The sequence below is a fragment of the Rhinatrema bivittatum genome, chromosome 2, assembly GCF_901001135.1.
Source record: "Rhinatrema bivittatum chromosome 2, aRhiBiv1.1, whole genome shotgun sequence".
Lineage (NCBI taxonomy): Eukaryota > Metazoa > Chordata > Amphibia > Gymnophiona > Rhinatrematidae > Rhinatrema > Rhinatrema bivittatum.
The window spans coordinates 782,206,312-782,223,208 of NC_042616.1; positions in this window are offsets into that span (position 1 = coordinate 782,206,312).

Genomic DNA, 16,897 nt, shown 5'->3' on the forward strand with positions numbered 1-16,897 from the left:
ACAACATTTATCTATTTATTTTTTTAAAAACCTTTCTTATATACCGATGTTCCTGTATAGAATACATATCGCACCAGTTTACATAAGAACTGAACTGTTGCCTTGGGGCGAGTACAAGGAACATGGAACATGTAATACAAGATAAATTATAATATAATAGTAAAGTCTAACAAACACATCGGGTTAAACATGAAATCACTTCAACAACATCTATGGTGAACGCAATAATTTTGGGAAGCTAGCGTAGCTGTGTGGCAGGCAGTTGTACCGTGGTTGAACGTGGTGTAACAGAACCAGAGTGAGTGGCCAGAGTTTTAGATTAGTCCTTAAGGGGGGCCAGGGGGACCTCAGTGAAATGTTTATCTCTCTGAAAAGGCCTGACTGAAAAGCCATGTCTTGAATTTCTTTTTGAAAACCAGCGGGCAGGGTTCTTGTCGAAGGTCCGTGGAGATGATCTGGTGGTCAGACCAGGGGACCGGAGAACATAATGGGTTGGAAGAATATGAGATGCCCTCGTTTATAAAAATGAGGTCTAAAATGTGGCCTGCTTTGTGGGTCAGACTGTTGACTATTTGTCTGAATCCCAAGTGAGTGAGAGCATCAAGTAGCGTTTCGCAGTTCGAGGAATATGGCGGAGCGTCCACGTGCAGGTTAAAATCTCCCATCAGGATGATATAAAATATATAAACAATAGGTAAACTTGTCATTGGTTGTGCTATAGCATGAAATATAGTGAACTGCCTCTACATTGGATTCATTTATAGTGTTGAAAGTAGAAATAGAATGACATATTAGTAGTTGGGAAGCGGTGATATACTTTAAGGTGAACAAATGTTTGATGCAAGCTCGTTTGATGTAACGAGCTTGCAGAACACCTATGATCCTTTTATAGCGTGATCTTAACAGGACCCTTGCAGTCTTACAAACTGCCACCTAATGATAGCTTCTCTAGCCAAATCTTTGTTGTGTTTTCATTTAATTAATCATTCTGCTATCTCTATAAGATTTTATATTGTTCTCTTTTAGAACAATCTGGAAAATTGTACTTGCTAGTTATCTCCATTCATAAGATATGAGCATTTCACTTGGGACCGTGATGAGTGGCCTTAAAAATAACTTTGTCAGGAAAGAAGGAAACAAACCCAAAGCCATTTACTTTTGGGAGATTAGCCAAACTAAGCAAGAGACAGGAAGGAAGTCTTCTGTCTCAAGAATCTCCCAGTTGTACACGGAGACTTGGGAAAGCATACAAGTTAATTCATTCTGACAGATATTATTTCTACAATGTACGTCACATATAAATTACTGAGTGTATTCTGAATTGTTTTGTTATACTTACACGTTAGCATTCCTTACATATGGTTTCCTGTTTAACAAATTATTCCTAATAGAAATGGAAGTTGAAGCAAACCTAGGCTGAACTTTGTGAACCTGATCACTTGACAATGAAATATTTCACAAAATTTGCCTTTAAGAACCTAGCACTTTTCTTGCTTCCACAACCAACCAGTTTATCATGAACCAAGCATCTATAGTAGCTTAGTCCTAAATCCCTGGCTCTGATTAGTTTCTTTTTTATAACTCTTTAATTAAGCAGTTTTCAGTACAAAGATAAAAGAAAGAAAAAAATCCCCCCCCCCACCTTGAATGATAATGAAACTCCCACCATAGAAGGGAACCAGAGCTAGCTAGCAAACATTGCTATTCATATTAGCAACATTACAAGTATTCTATAATCAACATCATCACATCCACAAACTATGTCAGGACATCTGTAATTAAACTGAATGGATATTCTGCTACTCTTAATAGGGGGACCAGATTTTTTCCATATAACATGTTGTGTTTAAGCAGATGGGTAAGCTTCTCCAGTCTCCACCAAAGCTATTTCACGTACCTGATTCTGCCAGCGACTCAATGTTGGAGCAGACTTCCACATCGAGGCTACCATAAACCTCCCTGCATGTATTAATTGATCTCCAGGCTTCATTGTGAATTGGTGAGATTATGTTCCCCTCAGATTCCCAAAAAAACACCACAGTATTCCCCAGTATATTTTTTTAAATTTTTCAATTAATTTAAACAAATATATGTAGGACCTTCATGAATAGAACTTGCAAATGTCAACAAGCTGTGAAGACATTTGGTCCATTTAATTTATTTTTATTTTATTCTTCTTAGACTTTTATTCTCTTATTTTTTAATTTTATTTAAAAAGTCCCATCAACATGAAGGTCCTGGCGCGGGTAAATGGCACAGATTTTAAATTCAAAAACGTATTTCAAGTGTCCATCCTGATCACAACCCCGAAATGGCCATGTTTCGATTGCAACTCTGCTTCAAAGGGTTCTCTTTCTGATCTAAACGCGCTCTCAATGTAGAAGAAATTCCCTTTATTTCCCGGACCCTCCACCTTCTTTTTAACTTCCAACCTCTTTAATGGATCTTTAAAAATGGCATCTGACTAACTTGCTTTTATACGTTTATAGCAGCGTGATGATGTCATCAACTATATTCCCTAGATTAGGGAATACCAATTAATAATTTCATTAAGACCTTCAGGAGATACTGCTTTTAAGTGGAAAATCCAAAATTGTTCCCGCCTGTTCAAAAATGAAATCACATCGCCCCCTCTAGGTGATACACCAATCATTTCCAAAATTGTCCACCGGAGATCTGTTGTGTCCGTTGGTGCCCGACACCCTCTCTCCGCCTCCTTACCTCTCTGGCGCCTCCCTCTCCCTCTGCGGGAAGACTGGCTACTGTGGCGTTCTCTTGCCACTTGTCCTTGGGTGTTCCCGGACCGGCTCGACGCTGCAATCGCCATGTTTCATGGAGGCCTAGGGGCGCAAGCGTGTGGCATAGCCCCGATTGAAGTACCAGCATTGGCGTGAACCTCGGGGGCGTCCCCCGAAGATGACATCACCCGCGATGGATATTTAAGGTCTTGGAATTTGCTAATACATGGAGTTAGCAAGGGGTTTCGCTACCTAAGCTACTCTGCCTCCTCAGACTTACCAGAGGTACCCGCTCCTCGGGGGCCTCGCTCTCGCCTTGTTTTTTCAGGTGACAGTCTGGAATCGGTACTCGCTCCTCGAGGGCCCTGATCCCAGACTTGCTTCGTATACTCCTCTGCCTATCTCAGCTACATCAGTAAGTTACCATCATTCTCTCTGTGCTTTCCCTGGAACCAGGTACTCGCTCCTCTATACTTTCCAGCTCCTGGGCTTCATTGGGACATTGTGTGAGTGTTACCTTCTGCATACCTTGCCTCCTCACTATATCTCAGTCTCTCTTCAGCTCAGCCTCGCTGTTCCAGTATCTGAGGGACTACAGCCCAGCCGGGCTTACCAGCTCTATACTGCCCATCTCTAGTGGTTCAGTATCTGTCTAATAAAAGAACTAGTTTGTGTTTGTCTCCTAACTTGAGCCTGACCGGTGGTCCCTCTCGGGATCATCTCTCGGGGGGGGGGGGGGGGGGGGGGGGCGTGGTCATCTGCCACTGGTCCAAGGATCCACCCTCAACTCTCATATATAACTACAGATCTTGAACAGAGTGCTAAGCACTATCTGATTGCTCCTCCCATCAAGCATCAGATTCGGAACAGATTGCTAACTACTCACAGAGAATAACAGATTAATAACTCCATGGATCTGGCACAACTCAGTGCTTTGCAGGCCATACCGGGCCTGGCCCAACGCATTGTGGAGCAGGAAAACGCTTTGGAGAAGCTTACTTCAGCGTTTCATCAACTACACACACAGAAGGTTCAAGGCACAACCTCCAACCAAGAAGGTCAGTCACTGGAGGTAACTTTGAAGACTGCATACCACTGGTGGCTCCAATCCACTTTTCCGGAGAAATCCAGAGAACCCGGGGCTTTTTGGACCAGTGCTGCATGCACTTTGCCTTACAGCCATCTCTATTTCCTACAGCTCTCTCCAAGACTACCTACATCCTTTCATACCTGGATGGTAGGGCTTTGTCGTGGGCATCTACCTTGTGGGAACGCAAAGTCTCTATTTTGCAGGACATAGAAGGATGTATGGACTTGTTAAAATCCATTTTCGCTGACCCTGCTCAAATGTCTGTAGCTGGTTCTGCTTTAGTGGATTTGAAGCAAGGCAGCAGATCAATGGCTGAATTTGCCATAGAGTTCAAAACTCTTGCGGCAGAACTTTGTTGGGCCCCCAAATGTCTCAAGACTCTTCTGCAGAGGCCTGGATAACTATTTGAAGGATGAGCTGGCCGCTCGCCAAACACCTGACTTGCTGGAAGAATTAATAGCCTTAGCTACTCGGATTGATCTACGACTCCGGGACAAGGTGAAGGAACTCCGGCCTAGAGTGGTACCTGGGTTGAAACAGGCCAGTGCTGTCGCTACACCTCGGATGGTTCCAGTAATCCCTGCTGCTGATACAGATGAACCTATGCAACTGGGTCACAGTAGTTTGACCTCCAAAGAGAAGATTTTGGAACAAGCGTGGCCTTTACATGTGCTGTGGACAGCCTGGCCACAATGTCTCCACATGCTCCATTCGTCCTGAAAACGGATGGGCCTAAGTCCTGCAGGAGGACTGTTCTTAGGCCATACCGCGACATTTCCTCTGCTCTCTCTCCCAGTCTTTGACTTACGGACTAATCACGGTTCAAACTCCTGCCCTGGTGGACTCAGGGGCAGGAGGCATCTTCATTCTCCGACGTCTAGTGGAAGACGTGAGGAGTCCTCTCAACAAGCTGAAAGATCCACTACAGTGTCATCTTTTGAAGTGGGCTTTGGACATTCCCAACTTCGCCACTTCCACTGAAGATCTCAGTGACGTCCCCAGCAGCTCATCCATCACTGCTGATAACAACTCATACTAGTGAATTCTTCCAAGACTCAAAATCCACCTGTCATCAATGCAGAAGACGACTTAGAATACAAAGTCGAAGAAGTTCTGGATGTTCATAAGAGGCAAGACTTTTGAATACCTTCTAAAATGGGAAGGCTTCGGCCCTGAAGAAAACTCTTGGGAGCCTCAGACCAATATCCTGGACAAAGAGATGCTTCTTCAGTTCCAACTCACGCATCCTTCAAAACCTAAGCCTGGTATCTGAAGAGGAAGTCGCCTTTGAAGGGGGTACTGTTGTGTCTGTCGGTGCCCATCGCCCTCTCTCCACCCTCCTTACCTCTTTGGCGCCTCCCTCTCCATCCGCGGGAAGACTGGCTACCACGGTGTTCTCTTGCCACTTGTCCTCGGGCGTTCCCGGACCGGCTCGATGCTACAATCGCCATGATTCCTGGAGGCCTAGGGGCACGTGTGCGGTGCGGCCCCGATTGAAGTACCGGCATTGGCGCGAACCTCGGGGGCGTCCCCCGAAGATGATGTCACCCGTGACGGATATTTAAAGTCTTGGAATTTGCTAACACATGGACTTAGCAAGGGGTTTCACTACCTAAGCTACTCTGCCTCCTCGGACTTACCAGAGGTACCCGCTCCTCGGGGCCTCGCTCTCTCCTTGTTTTTTTAGGTGACAGTCTGGAATCAGTACTCGCTCCTCGAGGGCCCTGATCCCAGATTTGCTTCGTATACTCCTCTGCCTGGAAGTCTTCACTACCAACTATCTCAGCTACATCAGTGAGTTACCATCATTCTCTCTGAGCTTTCCCTGGAACCAGGTACTCGTTCCTCGAGGGCCTATACGTTCCAGCTCCTGGGCTTCATTGGGACATTGTGTGAGTGTTACCATCTGCATACCCTGCCTACTCACTATATCTCAGTCTCTCTTCAGCTCAGCCTTCAGGGATCGCTGTTCAGTATCTGAGGGACTACAGCCCAGCCGGGCTTACCAGCTCTCTACTGCCCTCTCTAGTGGTTCAGTATCTGTCTAATAAAAGAACTAGTTTGTGTTTGTCTCTTAACTTTGAGTCTGACTGGTGGTCCCTCTCAGGATCATCTCCCGGGGTGGTCATCTGCCACTGGTCCAAGGATCCACCCTCAACTCTCATATATAACTACAGATCTTGAGCAGAGTGCTAACCACTATCTGCTTGTTCCTCCCATCAGGCATCAAATCAATAACAAGATCACTGAATTGATGGCCCTTTTCAACACAATGGGTCACTAACGGAGCTGTTAATTTTAAAGTTTTAATGCAGCTTTTATGTTCGAAGAAATGTGTCTGAATCTTCCGTTTTGTGCGGCCAACATACATCATGTTGCAAGGGCACTTCAGGTAATATACAACATTTGTAGAGTTGCAATTTGTAAATTTATTTTAAAAAACTTTACGTTTCAAACCGGGATGTTGCCAAACCGCTCCCATCAGGCATATCTTGCACATCTCGCAAGAGCCACATGGGAAATTGCCTGGAGCTTGTTCTTGAATCACTTCTTCAGGTTTAGGTTTCAAAAGGGCTCTCACTATTTTGTCACGTAAATTATGATTTCTTGCAAATGCAACCCGAGGAGTGTTTTCCAAATCTTTATGCAAAGATAGCATGTCCCAATGTTTGTGTAGAATCTCAATAATTTTTTGAACTCTTTTACTGTAATGTAACACACATATGATATCTTTACTCTCCCGATTCAGTTTGTATCCCAACAAAAGCTCCCTATTAGCAAACAGTGCCCATTTGTAGGCTCTTTTGATCACAGCCCGGGGATAACCACGTTCAGAGAATCTAATCCACATTCTTTTAGATTGCGTCTTAAATTCAACCAAAGTCGAGCACAGCCTTCTAAGCCACAAAAACTGACTGATCGGCAGGCTGTCTCTTAGGATGACAGCTCGAGTATTTGAAAAACTGGTTGCGGTCGGTCTCTTTTTCAGATTCCCATCAAACATAGTTCAGGCTTGATAACAATCTCTTCTCCTAGTATTAGGCGACATTCTGCCATGACCGATTGCCAGAAATTCACAGTAAATTCTCAGGTCCACCAGAAGTATATAAGAGCCAGGATGGCCACAGCCCTGCCAACAAAGCCCAGTGAAATTCTCAAAAAACTTAGTGTAAAATAAGGGATACCCATAAGCTCTGTGGAGAAGCCTGACCATCATTTCAACATGATGGGTGCATAGGGAAATCTTGTCAGCTTTTTTCCAAATTCCTTCCCATTGCTGGCAAGTTAACTCCATCTGAAAGTCCCTTCATTGCTATATTATATCCAAAGGTGGCTCCTGTTTAATTTGGATTTTCTGCAAAGCTTTGTAAAAAAGAGATATACTTCTGTGAGGTATAGTTTCCTGAATAAGTATGCACTCTACCAGAATAGGGACTTGAGGCTGCCACCTTGTTTCCACGAATTTACCCAGCTCAGCCACCAAATTTCAGAAAAATATTTCCGACTTACCCTTCACCTCAAATTTGTCTTTAAGGTCCAGAGTACTATCATCTTCCCATAATTGTCATAAAAATGTTAGGCCCAATTTCCTCTAATTGACAGCATCCCTATACAGCATGGATGTTGCCAGCCTAAGGTTTACCACACAGGGGAGTGAGTGCAGAAAGGCCCTGCGCTGGCCACTTTAGTTTTTTGATCAAAGCTTTCCAGATTTTTAAGGTATACCTGATATGAGGGATTGCCCTACTAGCCTTCTTGGCACCCATAAGCAATTCAGGCTGCAGGAGCAACATTGACAAGTCCTCACCATCCACTAGTTTGCTTTCAAGCATATACCAGGGCACAGTATTTTCCCTATGAAGCTACATCATTGTTCCCACCAATCCACAAGCCCAGTGGTAACTCTGTAGGCCCAGGAGAGCCATTCCTCCTGCCTCCTTGGGCTGCCAAAGCGTGTGAGAATTGATGCATGCCGGCCTCTGGTGCTGGCTTTGATTAGTTTATGTTCAAACAATTTTATTAAGTTTTCTGAGAAATCAACTTACAAACGGCTGGGCTCGGGTTGTATCTGCCACCAAACCCAGTAATAAACAACAGCATTCACATAACAAGATGATCAGGAAAATTCCCCCGCCATCCACCCCACCCTCCACCCCAACCACAGATGAAGGTCCAGTCCAGTGAAGTACTGCTGTCCAACATAAACAGTAGCAAAATGATCAAAGGAATGTAAGCAGGATAAGGAGCTGGTCAAAGCCTGGCATTAAGAACGCGGCTGCGCGCCAGGTGCGGTAGGGTCTGCGAATACGGCTCCCAAACATCCAAAAACTTCTGAAGGTGCTGAGGGGACTGTCTGGAAGAAAAAGATTCCATGTGCATCATACTATAGAAGAGGCTTCTCCACACCCAAAAAGAAGGTGGGTCCGCCTCTCTCCATTGTCGTAATGGCTTTGTTTAGTTTAATTAATTATATATGGGGGTCATTTTCCAAGGAGTTACAGCGGGTGAAAATTCCACAAATTGTGCTAACAGCCATTAACGTGAATTTTTAATTTTGTATTCAGGGGGCAGAGTAAATGTAAAGTAGGGAGGATTTATTGTGTGCTGTGAAACAGCTGCAGTGGTAATGCAGCTCCTAATGTGGCCAATAACTACACCTCTTTCATTACGTTGTGTGCTAGAGGCTGGTAAAGGTTTATTGCACAGAGAGAGAGAGAGAGAGAATTTGCTATAGTACCTCCTCCCTAGACAAGTATTTGTATCCCTATGGGAGGCCCACCTAGTAACTCGAGGTGGGGATTAGGTATGAGTGTAGGGGGTTGGGGGCCACTTTCACATTCAACATGAGACGTACAAAGAGAACAGTGGTCTCTTGTGAAGATTTGCTGGCCTTCGGAGTGAGGAAACTCACTCCAAGATGAGATTTGGGCAATGTTCTCTCCACCTAGCTTGTTGTTGCCCAGGTAGAGTGTCCATCAAGCTAGGTGGAGAGAACATTGCCCAAATCTCATCTTGGAGTGAGTTTCCTCACTCCGAAGGCCAGCAAATCTTCACAAGAGACCACTGTTCTGTTCGTACGTCTCATGTTGAATGTGAAAGTGGCCCCCAACCCCCTACACTCATACCTAATCCCCACCTCGAGTTACTAGGTGGGCCTCCCATAGGGATACAAATACCTGTCTAGGGAGGCTGCACTATACTAAGTCTCTCTCTCTCTCTCACTCTCTCTCATATATAGTGAAACAGGCTGTCTGGAAACATCGTGAACCACAATATATACTGGCAATGTAGCCCAAATTGGTTAATAGTGCAACTTGCGCTAAGAGTGTTTTGCATAGCTGTTATCACAATTTGCAATACACATGCTTATTAGCATAAGGTACGCCCCTTTTTGGTATCGCATGCGATACCAATGCGATATTGGAAAATGAGGCCCTATGTTTCTGATCCAGAACATTCTGAAGTTCGCTGAATAATTGTTCTGCGGGATAAACGTACTGTTTATGGCAGCGATTAAATAAGGCCTGGTGTGGCTGGAGAGCTTGCTATTTACCCGGATATCTTCAAAAGATATCTAGGATACTAGCTCTCATTAAAAAAATTAATAACCAAGCCACAGGCCTCTCCGGCCAATTTCTCTATGCACCACCACCACAAGTCTCATCCACCCATTGACCAGGACTGCCCTCCCAAACCCTTCATACATTTTAAAATAAAGAGAAAATCACAGCGCTGGGCCTGGCCCTCAAGCCCTCTCCCTTCTGGTGAAATATATATGAAAATCTCATCTTCTGCCCCCCCCAAAGACTCACCCCCCCATTCTGGCACCAAAAGCCCTCCCACCCATCCACCTGGTACCTGAACCTGGGCCTGGTTTCTTATGACAGAATAGCAGTGCAATGCGATTCTTGTCGCGTCCAGCGATATTCTGGTAATAATGCTTCCAGAAATTGATCAAATTTGTCTGAGAAGATCTACCTCTAATAAACCCATGCTGCCTCGAATCTTGCAATCTATTGGATTCCAGAAAATACCTCATTATGCTTTGTTTTAGCAGCAATGCCATTAATTTGCTTACCTCAGAGGTCAGACTAACTGACCTGAAGTTCCCATCCTCCTTCTTACTTCCACTTGTACAAACCATTTCTACCCACCATCTCCAGTCCTCTGGAACTATTTCTGAGTCTAAAGAAGCATTGAAAAAGGTCAACCAGTGGAGCTGCCAGGACTTATCTAAGCTCCCTTAGAAGTCCTGGATGTATCCCATCTGGCCACATCGCCTTATCTTCTTTGTTTTTTTAGCTCCTCATAAGTACAGTTTTCTGAAAATCGATTGAGGTTTACCTCGCTTCCAAGCTCATTTATATTTGCTTTGTCTGATCTTTCTCCTGGTCCTTCTACAGTGAGACGGAATAGAATTATTTGTAAAGCAATTTTGCTTTTTCCTCATCATCTTCATATTCGTCTACTATACCCGAGTCTCATAAATTCGGCTTTTGTGCTTTCTTCCATCATTAACAAATCTAAAAATAGTCTTATCTTCCTGTTCTAATGTACAGTATTTACTGTTTTTTCTTTCAAGTTTTGCATTCCTGACTACTTTCCCAGATTTTTAGCTTTTCCAGATATTGTCGCCTGTTTTCTTCTTTCTGCGATCTCTTCTAGATTAAGGTTAACCTTTTCTCCTTTACCTTTACAGCTACTTCTTTAGAAAAGCATAGCAGCTTTTTTTTTCCTTTCCTTTATTTACTTTTCTAACAGAAAGGTTTCTTTTTAGTTTTAGCCACTGCTTTTTAACTTCCCCTAGATTTTCCTATCCTGCTAACAACTCCTTGAAGTACTTCCCTCATTTTAGCAAAGTTTTCCTGCAGCATTGATTAAAGAAACCTTGTTAAGTTGCTTTACTGAGAACTGCATCTTGTAAACCTGGAAAATTCACAAGATTGCCTTGGGGTGGGCTCATTCTGGTAGAAACTCTTAAACATAGTGTTTTGCACATACTACATCACAGAATTAAGGGTATACTTGTTACAAATATCCTTTTCAAACCAGAGATATTTCTATTACATTTCTGTCCTGAAATATTACTGAAAGATCTCAGAAAGTACTGGATCAGCATTTCTTGTTGGCAGCAGAATATTAATAACTGAGAGAATGGCAAATCAATCACAGCTTTTTTGGGGGGGCGGGAGGGGGAGTGGGAGAAAGGCCTGGGGAAAGTCTAGGAAATCACAGCCATAGAAAATTTAAGAGCATCTTTTCATCACAAATATGAGATCAGTGAAGATGTCTTCACCCCCGGGAGGAGCCCGTAGGAGCCCAGCCACTGGGATTTAGGCGAGCGGGGACGCAGAGATGATGATCCGGGATCAAGGCAGACACCAGGCTGGAACTGAAGCAGAATACTGAGACAGGTACCTGGCTGGTACCGAAGCAAGGTACTAAGGCTAGCTCCAGGCTGGAACGGAAGCAGGATACTGAGGCAGGAACCAGGCTGGAACTGAAGCAAGGCACGAAGCAGGAACCAGGCTGGAACTGAAGCAGGATACTGAGGCTGGAACCTGGCTGGAACTGAAGCAAGGCACAGAAGCAGGAACCAGGCTGGAACTGAAGCAAGGCACGAAGCAGGAACCAGGCTGGAACTGAAGCAGGATACTGAGGCTGGAACTTGGCTGGAACTGAAGCAAGGCACAGAAGCAGGAACCAGGCTGGAACTGAAGCGAGATACTAACAGATGTTAGCGAACTCCGAGGCACACAGCAACTAGGAACCCCAAGGTAACCTCGTTGCAAGGCATCTAACCGAGGCAGGCACCGGCCTTACATACCCGCCAGTGTCTGACGTCACTTAGGCAGGCGGAGCATCGAGCGGCGGGAAAGGGCCTCCAAGTTCGGGCTCTTTGCGCACGCATCTAGGAGGAGGGCGGCTGGCTGGGCCGTCCTGGCGGCGTCGCCCCTGCGGAAACGTCGCCGAAGAACGGGCCTGGGACCCGGCGGACCCCTGCACCGGGCCCGAGTCCGAAACCCGGAAGATCGAGGTAAGGTCCCGGTCGTGAGTGCCGCGACCGGGGCCGCAACACATGTGTATATGAGGATATGCGGAATTGTTTGAAAATAATCCACTTTGTGCCAAGCAAGTTTTTTGCTTTTATTTTTGCCTCGGTTTATTTTTTTCTTGAGGATTACGTGTCACTTTTTTGTTTTTTTTTCATTTTCAGATATTGCTTGATATACTGCTATCTTGCAGAATTCAGTTGGGAACCGATCAATAAAATAAATGCTCATTAGTATTATTTATTATTAACTTGCACCCAGTTACCAGTACTTCAGATTACAATTTTGCGCTTACCTCAAGCATTTGTCAAATACAGGGAAGGGGATGTTAGGATCGGGCAAAGAAAAAGCAATTATGAATGAGGGAAAGACTATCTTGTGTCTCATTAAAATAGCATCCCAGGTTTAATTAAGCACTAAATCCAAAATGAACACTTGGCACAAAATTCAGAGGATATATTGGTTTAAAAAGTTTAACTTTCCTCTATCCTTAAACATGATCTCCTCTGTAGCCAGCAGCAGAATTTCTGGTTTGCAGTGATGTATAGACAAGCACTGAAGTATTTCAGGCTTACAGGCCCCACTCCTGTTATATATTGATTAACTATATTTCTGCTTCAGGGTCTTCATGTAAAGAAGTAACCCGTAACCTTGTCTTTTTATGATTCTTCATAATTGTCAGTGCTTATAAGGAGAGGACGTTTATAAGTAACTTTATGTGCCCTAAGGATAAATGTTGAAGTGAAGGGCTCTGTCGCAATTACTTTGAAGCTCTTTAGCAAGATATAGGGGCCTGTGTACTAAAACCTAAGCTAAAAGGTTTATAGCGTTTGTGCTGTAAAAAATTTTGCATTATAGTAAAACTACGCTCAGCATGAAATGTACTATTTCTTTTTTATATATGTACTAAAAATGAAACCTCTTTAGTGAGCAGGAACTCGTCAGAGACTTTGGTATGTGCATGTTGTACTGTGATATTTCCCATTCTTACTAAGAAAATGTTCCTGCCAGTGAAGATAATTTTTTTCTGCATTGGAGATGGGTAGTAGTGGTTGGTGATTCGCTTCTGAGGGGCAGAGAGGAATCTATTTCCTGAAGACCAGACATGTTGGCCCAGGGAGTGTGCCATCTGCCGGCTGGGTGCCAGGACCTAACACATTATGGCAGGGGTCGGGAACCCATGGCTCGCGAGCCAGATATGGCTCTTTTGAGGGCTGCATCTGACTCGCAGACAAGTGTCGCCATACTTCGCGGTTCCCCGCTGACCCAGCTGCTCCCCGGTCCTCCGCCGCCCGGGCTTAAAATGCTGTCAGCCCGGGCGGAACGCGGCAGGACAGCTGGAGTCAGCGGCACCGGCGTGCTCTCTTCTCCCCCCCCCCACGGCCCGGAAGAGGAAGTGGAGAGCATCGGGTGCCTGCGCGGGAAGAAGAGACCACACTAGCGTGGTCTCTTCTTCCGCGCAGGCACCCGATGCTCACCACTTCCTCTTCCGGGCCGCGGGGGGGGAGGAGAAGAGAGCACGCCGACTGGAGTCATCCGGGTGCCTGCGCGGGAGTCATCGGGTGTCAGCCGGGTGCCAGCGCTGGAGTCATCGGGTGCCTGCGCGGGTCTTCCCGCGCAGGCACCCGATGCTCTCCACTTCCTCTTCCGGGCCGCGGGAAGAAGAGAGCACGCCGGTGCTCTCTTCTTCCCGCGGCCCGGAAGAGGAAGTGGAGAGCATCGGGTGCCTGCGCGGGAAGACCCGCGCAGGCACGCTAGTGTCCGACGGGAAGAAGACTGCAGCGCGGCTCGGAGGAAAATGAAAATCTTCAACCGCGGCCGATGGGACTCCGCCTTCGCCTCCGCGAGGGCTGAAAATGAAGGAGGTTAGCGTTGGGAGGTGGCTGCTGCTGCCGCGAGTTCCCGGGGGGGGAAGGGGGAGAGAGAGAGTGAATGAATGAGCGAGCAAGCATGTGTGTTTGAGATCCTGTGTGTGTGAGTGAGAGATTGCATGTATGTGAATGATTGAGAGCCTGTATATGTGAAAGAGAGTATGTCTGTGATTGAGATCCTGCCTGTGAGAGAGAGAGCATGAATGTAAGTTTACCATTGGGAACCTGTATGTGTAAGTTTGTAATTGAAAACCTGTTTGTTTGAAAGAGTATGTGTGTATGATTGAGATCCTTTGTGTGTGAGAGAGATCATGTGTATGTATGATTAAGAGCCTGTGTGTATAAGTAAGAGAGAGATCATGTGTGTCTGTGTCTGATTGACAGCTGGTTTAGGTGATGGAGCATGTGAGTATGTGATTGAGAGCCTGTGTTTAAATGAGAGAGAGAGACCATGTGTGTCTGTGTGATTGAGAGCTGATTTAGGTGAGGGAGCATGTGAGTATGTGATTGAGAGCCTGTGTTTAAATGAGAGAGAGAGACCATGTGTGTATGTGTGTGATTGAGAGCTGATTTAGGTGAGGGAGCATGTGAGTATGTGATTGAGAGCCTGTGTGTAAATGAGAGAAAGAGAGGACATGTTTGTAAGCATGTGAATGAGAGTCTGTGTGTGAGAGAAAAAGACAGCATGTATTTATGTGATTGAAAGCCTGTGTGTGTGTAAGCGTGAAAAGATAGACAGCATGTGTGTAAATGTGTAATTAAGAGCCTATATAAGTGAGAGAGAAAAAACATTTGTATGTGAGTGACTGAGAGCATGTGTGTATAGGTGTGTCATTGAGAGCCAGTGTGAGAGAGAGCGCTGGTATGTGACTGAGAGAGGAGAAAGTTCCAAGCAAACCACCCCACCTCCTGCTAATTCAGAACAATCTCAGGACACCTGGATATCAAACGTTCCCAGGTATGCAGAGCAAAAAAATTTTTGTATCCTTATTATTTTTCATTATTGGATCTTTGTGTCTGCTATTTTGAAATATTTTGTTGGTATCTGGAAATGTTTTATATGAGTTTTTAATTATTGGATATTCCACTCATCAGCTGTTTCGAAATATGTTCTTTTTGTTAGTACAGTTTTACTGCTGATGATTTTATATTTCTTGATTTGTTTTATAAGGATGTGTGATGTTTCTTTTTTCCTTTGTTACACTGCATACAGAGACTCTGGCTTGTTGCAGTTTCCAATTCAGTTTTTGTCTGCATGCTTCTTGTTATGCGTTTTGGTCTCTTTATTCTATGTTAGGTGAGGGACAGCACATGATTCAGGTGAGGTTTTCTGCTGGCGTGTAGTTTCTGTGTAGGACTCTATAGCAGCCTGACTTGGTCCGTTTTCCTAATAGGAGATGTATTGGTGTCTTAAGGCCTGGTGTAATATTTTCAGAGACTTATTGTACTTTAAAAGTGTGATCTTACATAAAATGCACACATTTACTTGTATTTAGTTTTAAACATATTGTATGGCTCTCATGGAATTACATTTTAAAATATGTGGCGTTTATGGCTCTCTCAGCCAAAAAGGTTCCTGACCCCTGCATTATGGTGAGGCTGCAGGGTATCATCAAGGCTACCTAACTAAAATCCGCTAGGGATATGCATGACCACATTTTTCATTTCAATATGTTTCTTTCATTTTTGGACTGTTTTTGGTCTGAAGTTTGTTTCAGTGGGTTTTGTTTTTCGTTTAATTTGGTTTTATTCATTGTGGAAAATACTGTATGGTGTTTGAAAACAGCGCTCATTATTTTCCTAAACAAATAAAAATTACATTTTTTGGTTATTTGAGGACAATTTTTGAATTGTTTCAGATTTAACAAAACAAAACTAAAATGGCTATTTTGAATTTAGAATACCATTCATTTTTTAAACAAATGCACATCCTAATATCCAATGCTCTTCACCCACATTGGAACGAATGAAACTGCTAGCACACTATTAAAAGTGACTTCTTGGTTCTGGGAGAAAAGGTAAACAGACGGTGAAGGATAGAGGCCTAGGCAGGGAAGGTTGGATTCTGGAGATGAATTAATGGCTGTGTGAATGGTGTCAACAAGAGCATTTTGGCTTTCTGGACCATGGAATGATGTTTTAGGTATTGCCGAGCAGAGATTGGGTCCACAGGCTGAAGAAGGGGTGCAATGTGTTCCAGAACACACTGGTAAACCTACTGAGGAGGGCTTTAAACCTGGATCACTGGGGATGGGTGAACAAAGTGTGACTCACAACCAGCAGCGGAGGAGGAGATGGAGGAATTGGCCCAAGTTGCAAGAAAGACTACTGTCTGTCTCCTATTTCCAGATAAGGAGGGTGATTGAGGGAATTTGGGGTGGGGGGGGGGGGGAAGCTGGCAGGGAGAAAAGGAGGATTAGTGAGGGGGATCAGTGGGCCAGTTAAGGAGAATAAGTGAGGTGATCATGGAGAGGGAGCAGAGAGCAAAGGAGAGTGAGTGAGGGGATCATGGGGAAGGGTGCAGGGAGCAAAGGAAGATGAGTGAACAGATCAGGGCAGCAGGAGTGAAGGAGAGTGAGTGAGGGGATCATGGGGCAGGGAGCAAAGGAGAAAATGAGAGGATTATGAGGGCAGAGACCAAAGGAGGATGAGTGAAGGGATCATTGGGGAGGGCACAGGGAGCAAAGGAAGGTGAGTGAGCCATGGTGAGTGAGGGATCAAGTCAGAATAAATAAGGGAGAATGAGGGGATGCTAGAGGAAAGAGGGCATGAAGTGTGAATAAGGAGATCACTGTGAGTGCAAGTGGAGGGAGGAGATTGGGGGGGAATAGGATGTAAGATCATTGGAGGGGGTATTGTATATGGGGGGAATTGGATGGTGTATTGGGGTATGGGGGATCAAATGGGCTTTGAGGAGATAAGGGAAAGAGGGGATGGGATATGAATGCGAGGACTGTAGCTTTCTTCCTTCTCCAGGCCCATACCCCAGTCCTCCTTCTGTCCTCACTCTCTTCTTCATCCCAGTCCTTTATTCCTAGTCTCTCTGTCTTCCATTCTTCTCTTCTTATTCCAATTTTCACTCCTTCTCTTCCAGTCCCATCCCCAATAGTCCCTTTCTTCCTACTTCCGCATTCCTGATCTTCC